A 17064-nucleotide genomic window follows, 5' to 3' on the forward strand; every position below is an offset into this window, starting at 1 on the left:
TGGATTCAAAGCTTTAACAGAAACCTTCTCTCTGTGTGTTCTTTCAAGTATTGCATACATTTTTGGCTCATTTCTCATATACCACAAGAAGTTTTTCACAGATTATGAAACAGTCCACTTAATACTGACACGTCATCATGAGCTACATCAAAAAGAATGTTAAATGTTTTTGCATTGTTATCCTAAATGCCTCTCATTTGTATCCTACAGTACAAAACATTAAAGGAGACCTACTTTGCTTTTTTCCTCAGTGTGTTTTATAGATTCTTGTCCATGTAAAAGTTCTTGGCTGGAACACCTCGTCATTAGTCCTGCTGCTCTCTCACATCATAACATGTCACCAGGTCACACATTTGCATGATTTATACCTGTATATTAACAGCAGAAGTGAAGCTGAAGTGAAGTTGAAAACATGACGGAAGAAAGTGAAGACACCATGTGAGGTGCTTGCTCAGGTGAGCTGACCAATCAGTGGAGACTGGGAAAACTGATGTGTTTTTTTGAGCATTAAAGCATATAAACCTATTCTAGCAGAAACACAAAATGTAATTTTGAAACTGAAAACTAGCTCACTATGTCTCTCACTCAATATATTTGCCTGCAAGCATAGGCTGATCAAGATCTTTATACCAAACCAGTAGAAACAATACTGTTTCTATCCACAGGGGCCACAAGACTCAGTGGAAAGTTAAAAAAGGTAGCTGCTTTAACATAGCAAGGTATTCTTACAAGGATATAAAATGCAGTTACATGGCAATTTGTGAAATAGTCTCAAAATCTAATTTATCGGGTTTGTTTAATGAATTTTCAGATATTTCTGTGACACTTAAACAAAATGTACTGCAGGCCTAAGAGATAGTTGTGTGAGTGTCATGGAAACCGAAAATGTGTGTCCATGTCCATGAATGCCATGAAGTAACCTTGTCTGTTGCCTATAATTCATTTCATGGTCTACAAAGATGGATCGCAATGAGTCAAGTCTTAAAAATCAAATCATTCAAGATTCCTGGATTCAAGAGAACGGCACTTTAAAGCTGTCCTTGTTGTTTTATGAAGAGTGATAAAAACTCAATGGCAGTTTGCTGGAGCTGATAGATTACCCAGCAGCCAGTTATGTCGGTCACGGGTCAGCGCAGGGACGACTCCGTCCCCAGACTCTGTTAACTAAGTGGGCCGTCACTATCTCTACCCGTCATCCAGCCAGTCTGTCGACTCCCCACAGAAAGCTAATAAAATACACCTATCTGCTATTTTGAGGGCCTGATTTATTGTAGAGAGCGGGCATCCTTTAACTTCCGTACACTCACTGAATACACCAAAGGAGTTTTATAAAACCTTCGGCCGGCTTGTGGTAACTCCAAGCTAAACTAAAGTCTGATACGATCATTTGAAAGAAGCCAAAGAGCAGGTGTTGCTGGCCCCCCTGCAAAAGATGTAAATACTCACAAACCTTCAACAGCGTTCTCGACCTTCACCCCCTAAAACCACACACACAAACACGCTCCCTGCAGCCTGGCCCTGCTATAGCGTGTATTCATTTTCCACATGGAGCAATAAGACAAAGGTGGTCCACTCAGGTAATGGAGCGGCTCGGAGCACAATCTGCTCAGCTGGAAGACCTCTGTGCTGCCATCTTCACGCCTGAACTGCAGTCAATGACAGACATACAGCCTGACGCCTCTCTCAAAGCACAAACCCATGTCGGCCAACCCGCCAGAAGCTTCTCGCTGCCGTTCTAATAACCCTCCATTCACTGAATTGTCTGCCTGCCTCTTATGAATACAGCCCGTGTCCCTCGTGTTCAATTACCTGAGTCAATATGGATGTATTGAACCCCAACATATGAGTCAAATCATAAAGTGTATATAGAAGGGCAGGGATGTTATGGCCACCACGGAGGGGCAGTGAAAATTACACTGGTGATTTGCAGCCCAGGAAGTAAACAAAGTGGTAATATATGAGGGTAATAACACACAAATATGGCTCCGGTGCGGAGAGCATCTGGGCAGTGATTTAGCTGCTCACCAGTTTAACAAGAAGATACTTCAGATGAGAGCATCCTGTAAACAGACTCTTAAAATTATGCGATAAAATAAAAGTCCATATATGCCACAATAATGCCTGTGTGAATGGGTTCATATGAGACCATGTGTGCATTGCGTGTATGAGACAGCTGCTGCTTTTTGGCACACACGCACTGTCCCACACACAGACACACACACACACGCGGTCACACACAAACACACACATGCTGCAGCACACACAGACGCACTCAGGTAGCAGCTGGGCAGGCTCACCTGTCATATTAATAAAACCAGACAATCCCCTCCATCAGCAGTAGCACAGCAGCAGCAGAGGCTGGGGCAGACAGAGCTGGAACAAAAGAGCAGAGAGGTGGAGGGACGAGGGGGGGAGAAGGGGCGAGGAGTTGGTAACACTTTCTGTGAAGCCCATATCCTCATAAGGTTATAAATAATAGTTTTAGATGACCTGCTGCAAATCTTCATAAACTGCACCATCACATCTAAATATGAGGTTGTCTTTCACTTTTTTTTTTTTTAACTTTTGTTTTAAATGGGCTCAGGTATCAGCATCACGACAGTTTGATAGTTATATCTTGTTTTGTCTAATCCCTGAAGGGTGTTTTCAAGGCATTAATAATCCCTTAATTTACAGACACTTACAACAATTGCAGAATGGTTCTGAGGAATGTTGTGATATTCATCTAATTACATTTATGAAGTAGGCTTTTTATGACTTAATGTATCATCACTTAAGACTGGAGGGAAAATACAAAATAACAATATTATATCTATGAATGATTAACCCACCCTGAACATTGCGTTTGCATATATTATGATAAATTAGGTAGATTAATATAATGGGCTTACTCCACAAATTGGCGTCACAGAAAGTGTATGTTTTTCATATTGGAATATAATAAAAATAATGAGGGTTCCGGGGGGTCCCTGGCAAAAATGGGAAAAGGTATTTTCACTATAATTCCATCCTAGCAACACAATGAAACAATGTATGACTACACTGGTGATGGGTTTCATACATTCTTTGTAATAAAGCATCTAAAAGTAAAATTCTTATCAGATGTTGAATCCTACTAAACAATCTTTTCAAATGAGGGTCTGTGGACTAGTGTATGTCAGTTTAGGGGTCCATATAACACCAGGCAGCAGCAGCCAAGATGATTATTAAAGATATAAGAAAAAGTTTAATAAAGTTTCCCCAAATTCAAAAAGAGAACATTTCAGAATATCCACTGACCAATAATCTCCTCATTAAAGTATTTTTGGAGAAGATATTATACAAACTCAGACATAACTTAATGAACACGATGCTCTCAGAGGAAAATAAGCTCTCCAGTCTGGGGAAAGGTGGCAGGATCCACCAAATATAAATGAAGTATAACAGTGTGAAACCGTGTTGGTGTTTAAGGTCGGTGTGTTTATTCAGTCATGAAAAAGGAAGAGAGTTTGTTTATTTAATTTGCTTTGGCATAAAGACATCAGGGTCGACTTCAGTTATATCAAGATTGCAAACACCTGGTCCCCAATTACTAGTTCACAGATCTGCCCCTCACTTTAAATGACATTTTATACATGGTTCTGTGCAATAATCTTGAATTTGACTTATTCCAAATGTTCCCATAAGCAAAAATTCTACCTTTTTTGGGAGTCACTGTGTAATCAGACAAGAGGCTTGACTCTAGATGACAGAGCGATGACAATGCTGATAAGATAAGCAAGCCCTTTAGAGACTTCTGATTGTGTGTGTGTGTGTGTGTGTTCTGTCTCTTCTTGTGTCTTTGGTCTGTTTCTGTGTCTGTCTTTATGAGCGTGCGTCGGTGTGAGGGCGCATGTTGCTGCTTGCTTGTGTGTGTGTTCGCTTGGCACCAGAAAAGACCTTGGACGGAGTGAAGAGAGGGCCCAGGGGAGAAGGAAAAGGAGAGAGAAAGAGGGTGGAACAATAAGGGGCGGTGGAAAAATGACAAGCTTGGTTTAGAAGGGCTTCCTGAGAGCTCCACATCTATCAGGAGAGGCTGTGCCGTACGGACGGGACCTTCCTCCTCCTCTTCCATTAACCCCTGGAGTGCCTGGTTGCCCAGGTAGAGTTGACTCATTGTAGACACTGACAGCTGCTCCATGGGTGGGATCCTGTGTGTTTACTTTTACCTGTAGACCGAGAGGACTCATCCTAAAGCCAATGAAAGCTCTAATGTGTCATAACTGACAGCAAAATGAAAACACTGTCACGGATCACCTGTCAACCTAGTGAGATTGAGGTTGATTAATCTAAATCTGTTGCTGTCAGCGCAAATAAAAATACAAAGATTGAATTTCATCCCCCTCATCATTCCCATGAATTAAATTATAGGAGCATCCATGCCGCATTGTGGCTGAGGTTTGGTATCCCGGCAGCCTCGAAAAATCAGCCGAGTGCGATTAGGCTGATTACCTACATGGGTGAATTGACAAAACGTGTCCGAGGGAAGAAGTAGGAAATGCCCCATAAAGAATCTTTTGAGGCGGACTGACAGGGCCCGGTGAGTGAGCACCGATTTATGGATGAAGGCACAAAAAAGAAAGTTCCCAGTGTTCATCGGAGGCCAGTGAATCCAAAATGAACTCTTTTTATGAGGCTGACTTTGCCTCCCTGATGGCGCTCGCACAAAGCAGCCAACAAAGGGCGGCCGTAAAGGGGGAGTTGTGACAAGATAGCGGCACAAAGAGAGAATCAACTTGTACGCGGGTGAATGCAGACAGGAGCCCGGCCCAGCTGTTTTTAATGGCGATGCATTGACAGGAGGGCAGGCTATTTTTAATCGCGTGCACGTCTTTCAGGCACCCACACAAAACCTCCCCCCTTTTTACCGAGCTTTGTCAGTAACCTGCGGTGACCTGCATTCAAGGCTGCGTCAGGGTCCCCTGCACAAAAGATGCTGGAGCGGAGGGGTACAGCGCTGTCTGCAGCTGGATGCCACAGACCTCCAGGATGAACCATATCTAGAAAAGAATCAAGCAAAGTCAAACAACTGGAATAATTGACATAAGAATGTGTGCAGAGACATCTAAAGCCAAACTAAGTTTGCTACACTTTAAACTAAATAAATGTCTATAATGTCTCTGCAAACACACACATGCACGCCCGTACACACACACAAAGAATGTACAAACAAGTCGGAAAACAAAGGACTCTTGTAACAGGGCTTGGGATCTTGATGAAAAATTCAAACAATATTAAATGGGGAGTGTCAACAGCAGACACACTTCTGCTGAGGGCCCTTCAAACAGACAGAGTAACTCGGTACACACATTACGCTGCCACAGTTCAACCCCTTAGCGTAATGATGATGGCGGCTTTAACTGGGGCACAGCTTTTAAAACCCCTCTCCTGCAAACACTCTCCTCCAATAGGAGGTAAAAAGCTAAAAAAAAAAAAAAAAGAAAAAAAGCGAGGAGGAGTCACCGTGTCCAGGCATGTCTTTTTTTTCTCAAGGTTTACCTGAATGTTACTGATCACCTGGATTCCCTACAACTTCTTCCCTCCCCTCCTTAATTTTCCAGTGACCACTTCAATGGGGAGTCGCACTCCTGAGAGATGCAGATTAAGATATCAGTGCTGAAGGATTCCAACTGCCCTCCACCTGCACAGCACAGAGCAGTAATGCGTCCTGACAGGCGAGCTTTAGAGCCAGGCCTCAGATTCTCACATCCGTCAGCGAGCCCTCGTCTCAAGGAGTCGGAAAGAGAAACAACTCACATAAATATGTGGAGCCCAGTGCACACATGGGGAAGAAGTGCAACGGAAGGACCAAGGGCCACTTTCCTGAAATGTGTCCATGTGTCTGGGATTTATTCTAGAAAACAGTAAAAGCAAGTCTGTGTAGCTGATGAGATATATTTCAGTGAATAATGATATCAAATTAAAAAAGCCCTCTGGTTCTGCTCTTTTGATTTTTGTAACAATGTTACTGCGATTTTCCATAATTTACCTAAAACAGCACTAATATTCATATTTTCTTACGTTTTACAATATAATTTGTCTTTGCTTTGTTTTCAGCACAACTTAAATGTTCTACATATTTGCATCTTGCAAAGCTCACATTCAGCTCTTTTGTGCAAAAAAAGGAAAAAAAGCCAAATTAAGCACGTCTCCGGTATCAAATACCTCCTTGTTTTGAATGTAAACCAACAAATATAATGTCATATGTGCCACTCATAATATGAAAAGAGAGTTAATGGCAATATCTAAAAAACAAACGATCAAACAAGCAAAAAATAATAATTAACCTGTTTTTTGACATACACAGGCAGGCTGTTGTGTAATGACGTGTTACACAAGCACACACTGACAAACATGCAAAGGCCTGTTTCACATCCCACTGTTCTTCTATGCCTCACAATCAAGATCCATGCATTATGTCCTATGATTAATGAAAAACAAAAGAACTGGAAAAAGAAAGGCCCCGTCTCTTAATGTTAAAAAAAAGTTGGAAAAAAAAAAAATCCTGGTTCCATCATGTTATCCAGATCTGTACCAGGAGTTAATGGAGTCTGCTCTGGGCAGAGACTCATCCTCCAACCACGATCTGTGGAAATCTGTTCTGTAGTTTTTGTGCAAACCCACCTACAAACCAGTCAGCCAACAAACAAAGAAATGGAGGAGTGTGAAGAAATAATCTAATTGTTTTTTAATTACCTAGGTAATTTCACCATATCCTGTTCAAACATTAAATTTAAAGAATGGTCAAAATCAGAACAGGAGAGTTAGAGATTTTTTGAGCACTGGATCCTACATTTCCCACAATGCAAATATTAGGTCTTTAATGTGATCAAGATATTTTCTTTCTACACTTTGAAGAGACATTATTCAACAGGCTAAGTAATAATCATCATGACAGTAAACTGAATTCAATGTGTACAATTCTATGGAGTGCCCCTTTAAAGCTTTAACCAGCTAATCCTAAATAAAACACATTAATTATAAGAAATAACTGCATGTGGGCATTTGGCGCTGCCGCAGGGTCGCTATCTCCGCTACCACCACCACCTGTAGGCAGACAACAGCGCTGACTGGGAGGAGCTCGGCTCGCTGTGGTCAGACACAGGAAGCGAAGACAGCAGGTGCACTGTTATCACCTCCATAGAAAGGTAATGAAGCCACATCACAATCAGCAGGAAATGAAGCAGCACAGCTGAGCCTGATAGCCTCCTCTACAACATCCAACAACATTTAAAACATCTGTATGCGAGTGTATCTGACTGGATCTCGCTTCTGACCCTTTGAAGCGATCACCGAGGACCTTCATGCTCTTGATAAGAGAAAACTTCCCGAACCTCTGTGCCTCGCAGTTGTATCCCTTTTGTTTATGAGCGCTCCAAGTAGACTCAAAGTGGTGTGACATTTACGGGCGCCTGCTTTGAAGAGCAGCCAACTGCTCTCCAAGCAGTAAAAGAGCCACCTGCCTCGCCTCACCTGCCCTTCTGTGAAGGCTTAGTGAATAAAAAAAAAAGAAAAAAAACTCCCCAAGTTCCAGTGTCAGCTCGACCCTGCCCAGTAGCTACAGTACAGTACAGCACACCTTCAAAATCCCCCCTCCAATTTTGGCTCTTGCAACAGACAGAAAAGAGGATATAAAGAAGGAGAGCTGTTTTCTTTTCAGTGTCTCCCCTCGGCTAAGTCTGGGGTAAGCCTGCTAATCCCGCTTGGTGTGATGACTCACAACGGGTGTGGCCAATGTGTTCCCAAAGATATCTTCTCCCCAGTCTGAATATAAATAGGAATGTTTATGTCAGCTTTGTGATTCATGTTGTGTGGCATTTAATAGTTTCTTCTTCATATTGTGTTTATATTCTGTGTATTTTAACCGTAGAAAACGACCAAATCTGAAGAACCTGCACGTCGTAACTCACAGTCACGCTGTTTTTTTTAGATGTAGGTGGTGTTGTATGAGCGTGTGTGATTCCCGACATATGTGTGTGGTTGTGTGAGAGGGAGAAAATTGGGCCAGTGTCCCACCTAATTGTTATTGCGTCTGTGTTTGGCCTGGAGACAGTCGATAGGAATCAGCAGTGAGCCCGGCGGTGCTGCTAGGGGGGGTTATGGAGGGCTGTGTCTCCCACTTCCCAGTGTCTTAGTTGTAATGCATCCCTCCACTAACAGGGATCAAGGTATTAGGGATTCAGGTTATTTGTATTGATTTTATGTGCTGTCATGCCGGGCTCGAGGACGCCCTCATATTTGTGGAAATTGCAAATTCCACCTCGGAAATGTCACCAGCGTTTAATCTCTTCCTGAGTGGTCAATACGGGACCCTCGCTCCGGTCCGTCCACGTTTATTAAACAGAGACCAAGCGTTCCCTCGGTTGCCATGACGCCACGCAGAGCGGAGTGGGATTGGTCCGGTTCGAGGTGGATGGTAACATGGGAGGGAGGAAGTCGAACTTCAACATTAATAACTTTTGATGAGATCTGTGTTCGATGGTTATGAGATTGAACACGGATAAGGAGAGTTGACTGTGGATTAGGTTCAGTCGTAGTTTGGTTCACACTGAGAATATAATCAGAGGTCATTTTGAAAGTCAGTGTGACTCACAATATTGTGCATTCGAAAGGTTTTTGCTGCCGGTAATGTATATATTTAAACAAGCATTCATTTCCCGACCGACAGCAACACAACCGGAGTGTACAAACTAAGGTCAGTGTCATTATTCTATGAGGACTCTTCAAGGTCCGTAAAAGCAAACTGCCTTGTTGCATCTGCCAACATTTGCATGCTATTATCATCTTTGCTTTATCCGTGTCATAGCAAATGTTTCTCTTTCTCCAGTGTTTACAGGAATGGCCAAGCCACCCCTCCTCTCTCCATTCAACACAATCAAATTTACTCTGGCTTGAGTACACGTTTAGTGGGGACCATTTGTTTGAGGCAAACACTTAGGGCCCTCATATGTCATTGACCAGTGTCCACAAATATAATCCTATCAAGTTCAATCTTAGGATGACCGACGCCTTTGTTTTCCTAATGCAATAAATGAAAATAATCGCATCTGTGTTGTTTTAATAGTGGGACGCTTTGTTTTTTTGGAGCGCATTATGAACCTTCCACCTATTATTTGTTCAAACGGACAAACTCGTTGATGATTCTGTGATGGCTTCCCTGAAATCCTATTGTTGACATCCGCCACGCATCAAGTATTTACAGTACAAGTAGAGGAACGCCACAGCTAACAAACATGAACCTGCCGGGGTGCACGCAGCATGCGTGAGCGCACCCTTTCTTGCTTGTTGATAAACCCCTGCTTCCTTCTAAAAGCCCTCAGTTGACATGTACCTACAGAGAAAGCCTTAACAAAACAAGCAGGACCCTTGTAAATATGCAGTGCCCAACAGTGGCACACGCACTGTTGGCTTACAAACTGCTAGTGGTGTTTTTCTTTTTACCTCCAAATTTGCTCGGAAAACTAATCATGGTCTGATAAAGCCCATGGTAAATATGGGAGAGATTGACACCCACATGTCAAAGTTTACATAGCCAGAGCAAGTGTACATATAGGGCAAGAGAACTGTGGGGCCGAGCAAGGCTGGTCTGGCCTGACCTCGGCCAGTCTGCACGGCTGAAACAGACACTTTGAGGGAGAAGCCGCCCAGCAGGAAGAGAGAATATCTGATGTAAAAGACATTCCGTGGGATAACAAAAAAAAAAAAAAGGCAAAACATTATTACCGATGTCATTTATATATATAAAATAAAAATGTGTGTTTTTAATATATTATTTGATGTGGTCAGAATGCTCTCTTTTCCTTTCACCTTTCCTTTGAAACACATTAAAATAAAGATTGTGGATAGCCTCCATCTTGCCGTCATGTCGCTGTCAGCCTTCCAATTGCTTGATAATCCACAGCAAAGACAGTGCAGCTAACAGAAAAGGTTAACCCCTGACTGATGTGTCTGATGTTAATCTATAGATCAATTAGGGAGAGGCACACTGGGTCAAGCTACAGATATTGCGGCGGCTATTAGTTCCCCTATCTGCCATTATTACACAGTCACATGCTCAAACATTGTGCTGGGTTGGTATGCTCGGCACAGATGCCTAGGGTAAACAGACAGACCTACAAGGCTTGCACAAAATATTGATCTGACAGCAGATGGGAACCTTGATATCAGCCATTCAGTTTTCAGTGTGTCTGTATATTCTTATGTGCGTGCATATGCTGGAACATTTGTGGCAAATGTGAAAATATTCAAAAGCACATTTTGCGCGTTTGTTTTGCCGTGACTGTAATCCACAATAGTTCACTTCTGATTTTAAGTTTCTTAGCACATGTCTGTTGTTGAGATGAATGCATGTGGGCTGACTGTTTACGTATTTCCTTCAGAATAATGATCATTCATAATTTTACAAAGAAAGAACATTTTGTGCATTTCACGCTAAAGGTGCACCGTGTAGTTTTAGGGAAGAAATCTTAATCAGAACAGAAACATTTTCACTGACAGATTTATTTATTTTTTTTAATGTCAGACAAACTAAATAAACACACTTTCTTCATTTTCATGACTAAATTATAAAAAACAACAAAAAACGACCTTTGAGGACAAAAAAATTCCTGTATATTTGGAGGACACTAACAGCAAAATTATACAGTGTTGTGTACTGAACAGCTTGTTTATTCAGTTATTGCAAAAATAATTTCTGGATTTGTATCATCACCTTATCAATACTGTAAATATTCAGCGTTTGAATTCCCTCTCAGAAGCTCAATCGTGTCCCCTTATATACGGGATGACATTTAGCTCATACTTTCACTTGTTTTGCTCATTACTACCAAATTACTGGCTGCGGCTCCACAGACTTCAGTGTTTTCCCAGCCCCAAACCTAAAATTAGTTCACAAAAGTTACACAACTGATGTCGCAATGGGCCCCTTTGTGCGCTCTAATTTACAAGATAATAGATAAAAGCCAACACACATGAGCTGGATACGAGTCGGCAGCAGCGGCTCGCACATCTAGTTTTGAGATTTACATTTTACGTGAAGTTCTCTGACTTTGTTCCGAATTGAATTTTTTCCTCATTCTCCCTCATACGCAGGCGGATTTTTTTTTCTCTCTCTCTCTCTCTCTCATAAATACCAAACAAAGCATGAAACACACGCATCAGCTTCTTTTGTTGCATTAAGCTGCGTCTAAAAGAGGGAAGGGTTGTCAGTGAGAAAAGATGGATTGAAATTTTCCATTACTTCATTCAAAGCTTTTTTCCCTTTCAGTTTCAGTGAATGAGCTCGACGGTGAAATAACTGAGGGGAGATGACATGATACCTCAACTAGCAGCGGAATGAAGGAATGGAGTTCCTAAATCCTCTTTTCTCAACGGTCTGAACTGATAATTTGGGTGATCACGCTGGGAGAAATGTCAACAGGAATGACCCATTTATTGACGAGGGATGGTTCTTTCAGTCCTAAAGCTGGCGATAACATTGAAGCAGCACATTCTAATGAAGAAATGCAAGTGCTCTCATGGTTATGAATAGGTGATCTCTACATATGAAATTTGGATTTCTAGAGAGGGTTAGGCCGGGTCACATTTTTCCTTGGACTATCCCTCTGTCCAAATAGCGCTGATGGGTTCTCCAACATTCCTCAATCCTAAAATCTCGGGATCATCACAGCAGGGGCATGGAGGCATATTCATGACTAATTATGTTTCTATATCTTCCTGCTCCGCCTTCCTGTGTTCACAGCTCCATGGTGTGTCCTGGCCCTGGGGATCAATCACTCTGAGCTGCCTGGCCAAACACCATTGACAAGGCGGAGGCATCGCAAAGCTCCTCCAGCGCCTTCATGGCATGCCACCATTCAATTAGTCTTGGTCAGCGGGAGGCATGATTATTCCAAAATTAGTGATTATTTCCCTGGGTAAACAGGCCAGATTGGGGTGTGTCATCCCTTGTGCGCCTTGCTGGTCACTGGGCCACCACAAAGGGAGGCTGGGGCCTGGGTACAGAAGACCGCTTCCCCTGAAAGAGCAGCCCGCTCCCCCCCCTTCTAACTGTCGGACCCCGCGGCTCGACACAGCCCTCCCTGATAAAGTGGTATTTCCCGCATACAAAGGCGGCATCGGACTTAATCCTCAGCCAGCTCACACCCCCTTCTTTCTTCCCAGCGAGGGAGCACAATGAGCGTGGACCTTGTCTTAATCCAAAGGTGGGCTATCACAGTAATCTGATAATACACGCTGATCAAAGTCTATTCAATGCTAATCAGGACAACAGATCAGCATTATGATCTAATTAGGGACACCCTATGTGCCACTGGAGTGAAATGCCAAAGCACTGTAAACAGCGGAGGATGGCATTGAAATGCTGGGGAAAGAACAAAAGACTGAATGTAATGCTTCGGTATAATCCCAACTCAAAGCTGTGCTGGCAGAGAGTTAACTGAGACAGAGTTGAATTGATTTCAGGATCAGGGGATGTTGCAAGTTTTTTTTTTTTTTTAACGGAATGTTCCTTTACACTGACGTCTCAAAAAAAAAAAAAAAAAGACCCGCGTTTGTGTGGGTTTTGTTTTTCTTCCCCCCGGCTCCATGGCAGCGAGAGGTCACTCCCGACATCGAAGGGGAAGAAAAGGTTGGAGGTCACTGATGGCAGCGCACTGTCTCACAACATGGCATGTGCTCCACCTCCAGCCGCCACGGCAAGAAAAAGAACAGTGCTTTTCTTCATCAGTTAGCAAGGGGGCTATTCCTTGAGGCCTGTTGATAGTTTTGACATGCCCAGTCTGTACTTGTTGTTGATTTTGCCACTCACGGTATGCCCAATTAGCCACGAGCTATTAACAAAGCACCGAATCAATTACCCACTTGCCTTTCGGAAGTTGTTGTTCTCCTCTGGGAGGCGCATCAGTCACGCCCTGCCTGCACACTCATCCCCTGCAACTCCCCAGAATCTGGGTGGCCACGGCTCTTTCAAAACAGCGCAACACAGCTCCTACATTTGGATAAACTAAGTCTGCGGCTAATCCTATCAAAATGGACTCCCTTTTAGAAAAACAATAAAAGCCAGTGCACGCTAAAAGACAGCGATATGTTACGCATGGAATGCAGGGAAGGCAGAAATCAGCGTGCGATGAGAAATTCCTCGTGCGGTGAGCGGCATCCCTTCCACCTGGGCCTAAAACAACAAAGTCGTTTTTGGATTCAGCTCTGTTTAGATACTCCTTAGCTACGAAAATAAAGGCCAGATGTGCAGGCATGAGTCTCATGTGGCTACATGTAGGCTACCTTGTGTGTGACGACGAAAAGGCAGCCCTGTCGACAGCCATTGCTTTGCAAACTGACTTTCCCTTTCAGACAGTGTACAAAGAAAGATTTAACCCTTTAGTCCGGACAAAATGTACAAACATCGCTGACGCTATGACAGCTGAACTTGGCAGAACTGCGTTTAGATGCTGCGCGACACTATTTTTATTTCAAAAGACAAATTTTCGAGGTCTGGTATTTTGACGATGGCAAGTCTAGACAACAAAGTAGCTTAACTGGATTAGTCATCGTACAAATGTGATGACTTTAAATGAGTCAAAAAGAAAAAGTGTCAGAGAGATTAACAGACAGCCCCAACGTTTCAGTTTAACCCCTGAGCAGCTTCTTGAAGTTTATGCGTTGTCCTGTGTGGGTCAGCTCAAAGCACGGCATGCCCCCACCCCCATCCTTAGTCCAACTCCCACACACAGGCAGGAACAAAAAGACCCACCTCAGTGTGGCCCTATCAATGTCACCGCTTTGTGTAGCAGTCTTTCAGGGTACATGAAGTGTCTTTAGCCACAGTGAGATCAATGGCGTGGCCAACTGTGCAGCAGCTAGCGGCGGCAGCAGAGACGGAGGAGATAAAGCTGATCAGGCCGGACACATTGTCAGATCTCTATCTTTGATCTACTTGTGTGCACTTTGCTTTTATATAGAAGTTTTTCAAGCCGGTTTCTCTCCCTGAGCAGGAAGCGGAGCAATGCAGTGGAGGTGAAATATCGATGTGCCATATCTCCATTGAGTTGAAAACATCCCTGAGGACCTTTCAAAGTTTTCTGTGTACTCTGCTGAGCCAGATCTTTCCTGACAGTGACCTCAGTCAGCCTATAGGTACACTGGATTGGACAGGTCAGTTCCATTGATTTCCCATTCCCTCTTGGCACAATAAAGACTGTCAACGAACCACTGAGATGTGTCCTTGACCAAAGTGTAACCCATGCTGTTTTAGCATGTCTGCTTCAGAGCTCTTAACAGAGTAAAAGGCTTGCTCACAGCGCAGTGATCCATTGAATAAAATGCAGATTTAGCTGTCCATTCCTGTGACTTTGATGTGTAATCACGTAAACTGTAGATGAATATATCATTATGAATAAACGGAGACCACCAAGTTAGACTTTAGAGGTTTTTCTTCTTTTTTCCCAACAGAAAAAGCCGGAGCCTAATTTGCCATCATCAGCTTCTTTTGTTCAAACAGGGGCTGGTATTTGAGAATAATCCTCCCTCCATAGATGAAATAGTGTCTCGACAGGCAGCGGCAAGACTCTGTCAAAACCTTTTCCAGAGGCGAATCTTTGTGTGATCTGCAGCGTTCAGGGCTGGAGAAAAAAAGAAAGAAAATGTCTTGTTAATGATAAAACAAGTGATGCAAACTTGCCACCTGGCAGTAATTGTGGAAACATATTTTATCTATTATTTCAAGCCATGATGAACATGAACATTTGACATATATTTTTTAATAATTTAGAAACATTTGTGCTGACCCAAAGCGAAAAAGAAATAGATCCCTTTACTTTATATTCAGCACCTAGTTATCCTTCCAAAATGCCATGTGTAATGTCATGCAATATCTGACAAAATGACCTTAATTTAAAGGGCTGCCATTGATGTCAACACCAGGTAAATACCAAGTTGCAAATGTGCATTGATTGTTTAGATGCTCCAGGTGACACCACGCCAGCAGAGAGAGAACTTTTGTTTACCTCTCAAATTTCACAGAATGTTGAAGTGGCACTAAAAACTTATTGACTTATTGCAAAAGTGCCTGAGCTTATAAAGAATAAAGATTATGTGTCAAGTAAAAAATGTCCTGTTTAAGGACTCATTGCAACATCCATAATAGTTTTTATTTTGTGAAATAATTACAGCAAATAGACATGCTGGCAAAAAAAATAAAATAAAATAAAAATCACTTTTCCAAACATATAGTTAGAAGTGTTGACATAATTACTAAGAAACAACTGCATTTAGATGTAAGTGTAAAGAGGTGCATAGTATCAGGCATCCTCGCTATTCTTTTGGCAGTCTCTCAATCAACCCAAATGGCCAGTGTGTACGGTGCAATTCAATAAGGAAATGAGATGCAAATTAGACCATACATCTACAGCATATTTTAGGAACGTTATTCAGTGTTTTGATCTGGACTTTTCTTTTGTAAGGTAAAAGGTACAAACTATTCAGAAGATTTCTTTTGTTCTTAACCTTTGTAAGAAAGTGGAGAAAATATTTGGAATGCATTAAGTTCTAAAAAAACTGCCTGTCATGGCCGACAATAAAGGGTAGCCAAATAGATGTTAGCCTCGATGGTAAAGAGGACAAAAAGAGGCGGCTCTCTGTTGTGCACAAACTGCCTGGCGCAACTAAAAATGAATCCATTTACTTCAGACTGTTTACTTTGTACTTTTGGCTGTAAAGGCAAAGAAAATAAATAAAAAAAAACCCAATTCACGAGGTGCAGGAGCCAAGGCCTCAACTCCTCATTCACAGGCCACGTTTTTTCAGCTTTTTAAAAACTCACACGCCAAGCGCCCTGGCAGCCAGCGCTGACAAGATGCAGGGGCGAGAGAAAAGACAGAGTGAGGAGACAAAACCAAACACAAAAACAGTAACATCTGCAGCCGCTTCCAGCCAGACAGTTTGATGTGAATAACTCAGCACTTTGTGCCCTGACCTTGGCGAACAAAGGGGTGGGGGGGGGAGATGCCTCAGGAGTGGCGTGGGACGCCCCGGGAGGCGAGCGCCCAGAGTGCACCCCTGCTCGTTTCGCTGAGTTGGAGTTATTGTCCCCCAGCAGGGCGACGAGGTGCCACCAGGGCACCCAGCACTGCATGCCACTTGGACTGTCATAGTTTCAGCACAAAGATGGCCGCTTGACAAATGAAGCAGAGCGCTGCAGGAATAAAATGTCATTTTCAGAGTGATGCATTGTTGGGCTCGCCACGCCATATGAATGCAGATCAGGGTCAGGCAAATAACTATAGGAGTGCCTTTTAAAGAGATTGGTAAATGTAGAGATAAATCAGTGCACGGGGGACTGAATGAATATTTATCAATCCTGCCCGAAGATGCTAATATATATACAGATTTATTTCACCTCAGGCCAAAGTTAGAAAAGGCAAATTCCTCCCCATCAAATCAAAGGGAGACACAACAAAGCAACTGTGTACTTCAAGACTTAAATCTTACAAGTTCCTAATCCTTCTGAAGTCCACACGGGACCTTTGGTCTCCATGGCAACGGCAGGGCATTCAACCAAGTGATTGCCTCCAATGAATTTCAGATAAGACAAAATGGAAGTGAATTGATGTGATTTTAATGCAGAAGTGAGCGGTGGAGGGGAGGTCCACTCGGTTCATATTTGAATAAAGCAAACAGAGCAGACAAAAGGCTGACAGCCGTAAATGACATTGTCAGTACAAAAATTATCAGCCAGTTTACAATCTGTTTGCTCATGTAGAACAAACAGAATGTGTGTGGCATCCCCGGGCTTTGTGAACGGCAGGGCCGGCAGCCGGCGGTGAGAGAAAAGCAGATATCAGCTCCCCCTGCAGCCCTGCAACAATTAGATAGCAATTTGACAGGCACACTCAAAATGGGAGTTTGTTGTTCTCTTCCAAGGGCACCACATCTCTCTCTCTTTTTTTTCATCAAAAAGGAAATACATAATTGAGGCGTTGTGAACAAAGACAAATTGTGTGACCTATGGCCAGAGGACTCGCAGGGTGGGATATCACAGGCGTAGGGAGA

The sequence above is a fragment of the Acanthopagrus latus genome, chromosome 16, assembly GCF_904848185.1.
Source record: "Acanthopagrus latus isolate v.2019 chromosome 16, fAcaLat1.1, whole genome shotgun sequence".
Taxonomy (NCBI): domain Eukaryota; kingdom Metazoa; phylum Chordata; class Actinopteri; order Spariformes; family Sparidae; genus Acanthopagrus; species Acanthopagrus latus.